General features: G+C 35.6%; 1 pseudogene; it reads left to right on the top strand.

Moving 5' to 3' along the window:
• The first annotated feature begins 1,946 nt into the window (after positions 1–1,946).
• Positions 1,947–2,686, top strand: LOC124973204 (ubiquitin-conjugating enzyme E2 D3-like; annotated as a pseudogene).
• Positions 2,687–4,751: the final 2,065 nt, after the last annotated feature.

The following is a 4,751-nucleotide window of genomic DNA, read 5'->3' as shown; positions in this document are numbered from 1 at the left end:
ATCAAAAGTCTACAAACAAAGAAAAGTCCAGGATCAGATGAATTCTCAGCTGAGTTCTATAAAATGTTCAGGGAATAATTCATTTCAATATTCCTCAAAGTGTTCCATGAAACAGATGAGGAGGGAAACCTTCCAAATTCATTCTATGGAGCTAATATCACCCTGATACCAAAACCAGACAAAGGCATGTCAAGGAAAGAAAACTTCAGATCAGTATCCCTAATAAACATAGACACAAAAATTCTTAACAAAATTTTAGAAAATTGCATACAAAAACATATAAAAAAGATACAGTACCATGATCAAGTGGGTTTCATCCCAAGGATGCAAGCTTGGTTGAACATCCAGAAATCAACAAATGTAATTCACCACATCAACAGGTTTAAAGTTAAGAATCACATGATTATTTCAACAGATGCAAAAAAAGCATTTGATAAAATACAACACCCCTTTACGCTCAAAACACTAGAGAAATAGGGGAGTAGAAACATACCTCAACATTTTAAAGACTATCTATGTTAAAGACATGGGCAACATCATTCTAAATGGGAAAATATGGAAAGCATTCCCCCTAAAAACTGGAACAAGGCAGGGATGCCCTCTTTCACCACATGTATTCAACAGTGTTCTTGAAACTCTAGCCAGAGCAATTAGACAGAAATTAGAAGAAATTAGAGATATGAATAGGAAAAGAAGAACTCAAATTATCACTGTTTGCTGATGACATGATTCCATATTTAGAAGAGTCAAAAAAATTTACCAGAAAACTTCTAGAACTCATAAATGAATTCAGTAATGTAGCATGATATAAAATCAACACTCATAAATCTAATGCATTTTTATTCATAAGTGATGAATCTTCTGAAAGAGAAACTAGGAAGCTCCCCTATTTATAATAGTGACAAAAAAAATACTTGGGAATCAGTCTAACAAAAGAGATGAATGACCTTTACAATGAGAACTACAGAACACTAAAGAAAGAAATTAAATAAATCTTAGAAGATGGAAAGATCTCCAATATTTTTGGATAGGCAGAATAAATATTGTCAAAATGGCCAAACTACCAAAAGAACTATACAAATTCAATGCAATTCCAATTAAACTCCCAAAAATGTTCTTCATATAAATAAAGAAAGCAATCAAAAAATTTATTTGGAAGAATAAGAGACCCAGAATGGCCAAAGCTATCCTTAGCAAAAAGAGCAAAGCAGGTGGTATCACAATACCCCCTTCAACTATACTGTAGAACAATAGTTGCAAAAATGGCATGGTATTGGCACCAAAATAGACAGGTAGACCAATTGTACAGAATAGAGAACACAGAGAGAAACCCACATAAATGCAGTTATCTCATTCTGGACAAAGGTGCCAAAAACATAAAAGGAGAAAAGACAGTGTCTTCAACAAATGGTGCTGGGAAAATTGGAAATCAATATGCAGCAAAATGAACACCTATCTCTCACCCTGCACAAAACTCAACTCAAAATGAATCAAGGGCCTAGGAATTAGAACAGAGATCTTGCGCCTTATAGAAAAAAAAGTAGGTCCAAATCTTTATCATGTCTGCTTAGGACCAGAATTCTTTAACATGACTCTCAAAACAAAAAATAAAAGCAGGAATCAAAAATTGGGATAGATTCAAACTAAAAAGCTTTTTTTCAGCAAAGAAAATAATCAACAATGTCAAGAGAGAGCCTACAGAGTGGGAGAAAATCGTTGCCACACACACTTCTGATACAGCACTAATCACCAGAATCTATAAAGAACTCAAAAAAATTTACACCAAGAATAGAAATAACCCTATCAATAAATGGGCTAAGGAAATGAGCAGACACTTCACAGATCTGCAAGCAATCTAAAGATATAGGAAAAAATATTTAACATCTCTAGTAATATGAGAAATGCAAATAAAAACTACCATAAGATTTCATCTCACTCAAATTAGAATGTCTTCTATCAGGAATACAAGCAACAGCAGACGGACATCTTGTGGCTGTGTTGTACATGTGAGTCCCGTAGTTACAGGGAGGCGCCAGCTGTCGCGTGGGGAGGAGGCCGAGGCCACAGGTTGAGGGAGGCCCAGGCCCCTCTGTATGCGTGGATGTGGACAGCTAGGGGAAGAGAAGGGAGGCCCGCCCCTGGTCGGCTGGGCGCCTGTGTCTGGCACAGCCAGTGTGAGAAAAAGAGACAATTCTTCCCCGACACCCGGATAATCAAGAGTTTTGGCCGGACCTTTGAGAGCACACTGAGATAATAAGGAGCCAGACAAAAATCACAGATTATGGCACTGAAATGAATTAATAAGAACTTAGTGATTTGGCCTGTGACCCTCCAGTACAATGTATTACATGTCCAGTTGGGAATGATAAGTGACTGCCCATATCAAGGTGTGTATTCTTTTTGAATTCATTTTCCTACAGACTACCCCTTCAAACCACCTAAGGTTGCATTTACAAGAATTTATCATCCAAATATTAACAGCAATGGCAGCATTTGTCTCGATATTCTAAGATCACAATGGTCTCCTGCTTTAACTATTTCTAAAGTTCTCTTATCCATTTGTTCACTGCTATGTGATCCAAGCCCAGATGATCCTTTAGTGCCAGACATTGCACAGATCTATAAAACAGACAGAGATAAGTACAATAGAATATCTCGGGAATGAACTCAGAAGTATGCCATGTGATGCTACCTTAAAGTCAGAATAACATGCATTGTAGCTGGAATAAACTTTAAATTAGTGTTCCTTTTTTGATCTTATATGGCTGCTCCCCTATCAGACCTCATCTTTTTTAATTTTATTTTTGTGTACCTTCCTCCATTCATTCACATGCTCATCTGAGAAGACTTAAGTTCTTCCAGCTTTGGACAATAACTGCTTTTAGAAACTACAAAGTAGTTAAAAGAGAACAATTACCCAAGATTCAGAATTTTTTTTAAAAAATGGAGCATGTGTATTATGTGGCAAATGTCTTCACTCTAACTTGGTTATGAGACTAAACCATTCCTCACTGCTCTAACATACTGAAGAAATCATCTGAGGGGGAGGGAGATGGATACTCAGCTGTCATATCAAAGGAAGCAACATTATTCTAGAAGCATCCACTTCATTTAAACCTTCCACTGTTAGAGATTTGAGATTACATGATATAATTTATGCTCATAACTGATGTGGCTGGAGAATTTGTATTGAATTTATGGCATCAGCAGGACAAAATATGTGATGTATTTTATGCATGCCAATAAAGAAATGACCTGTTCTTGTTCTACAGAGAATTAAAATTGGAAGTCAAAAACCCTTTGTATTCCAAAATAGGGTCTCAAAACATTTTGTAATTTTCATTTACATTGTTAGGAGGCTTGGAGCTATTACTTCCAATATACTGTTTAATATAGCACTGAATAAATGATGCAAGTTGTCAATAGATGAGTGATCAACTAATAGCTCTGCTAGTAATTGATTTATTTTTCTTCAATAAAGTTTCATAAACCAAAAAAAAAAAAAATGCAAGGAACAATAGGTGTTGGCTAGAATGTGGGGAAAAAAAAACCACTCATACATTTCTGGTGAGGTTGTAAATGGGGGCAGCCACTCTTGAAAGTAGTATGGAGAGTCCCTAGAAAACCTAGAATGGATCCACCATTTGACCCAGCTATCCCACTTGGTCTATACCCAAAGGACATAAAATCAGCATACTACAGTGACACAGCTACATCAATGTTTATAACAGCTCAATTCACAATAGCTAGATTGTGGTACCAACTTAGATGCCCTTCAATAGATGAATGGATAAACTGTGGTATATATACCCAATGGGATATTATTCAAACACAATGAAGAATTAAATTATAGCATTTGCAGCTAATTGGATGGAGTTGGAGAATATCATGCTAAATGAAATAAGCCAATCCCAATAAAAACAAAGGCTGAATCATTTATCCAGTAAGTGGATGATGATATATAATGGGGGATGGGAGGGAGGCAAAAATGGAGAAAGGTTGAATTTTATAGAAGAAAGTGAGGGATAGGGAGGGTAGGGGAAGGAAAAATAATAGAATGAGACAAACATCATTACCCTATGTACATGTATGATTACCCAAATGGTGTGATTCTACTTCAAGTACAACCAGAGAAATGATAGTTATACCCCATTTGTGTACAATGAATCAAAAGAAAAAAAGAAAAAAGGAACATTTACATTAATATGCTAGATATTTATATATAGAAAACTTCACTATTAATCAAATATATATATGTTCAAATAATATTTGATCATTAGTGAAGTGATCTTATGACTGATTTATACTGGTATCAGAAAAACATCTAAATAGCCACGGATACATAACTACATGTAATTAAAACTATATTTGTTACATTCACATTTATATTTATAGCAGCACAATTCACAATAAACAAATTATGAAGAGTTCAGATGCCCTTCAATAGATGAATGGAGTAAGAAACTGTCTCTCACACACACAAACACACACACACACACACAAACACAGGAGTTTTACAGCCATAAAAAAAGATTTAAATTATGATACTTGCTGTTATGGGGCGCAACTTAAGAACAGACTGATCACCACTGAGAAGTCCAAATTTGAGAGTTATTATTAAGCTGACCAGCTGACTGTTTCACACAATGCCCCCAAAAATGACTATTGGGAGAACAGCCCCAACCACAGGGTTGTAGGGGTTTTTATACCAAAAATCACATCAATCGTAAGTGTCTGTTGCTATGATTCAA

The sequence above is a fragment of the Sciurus carolinensis genome (genome assembly GCF_902686445.1).
Source record: "Sciurus carolinensis chromosome 14 unlocalized genomic scaffold, mSciCar1.2 scaffold_101_arrow_ctg1, whole genome shotgun sequence".
NCBI classification, from domain to species: domain Eukaryota; kingdom Metazoa; phylum Chordata; class Mammalia; order Rodentia; family Sciuridae; genus Sciurus; species Sciurus carolinensis.
The sequence above is the reverse complement of the archived record's forward strand: the minus strand, read 5'-3'. Positions and strand labels throughout refer to the sequence as shown.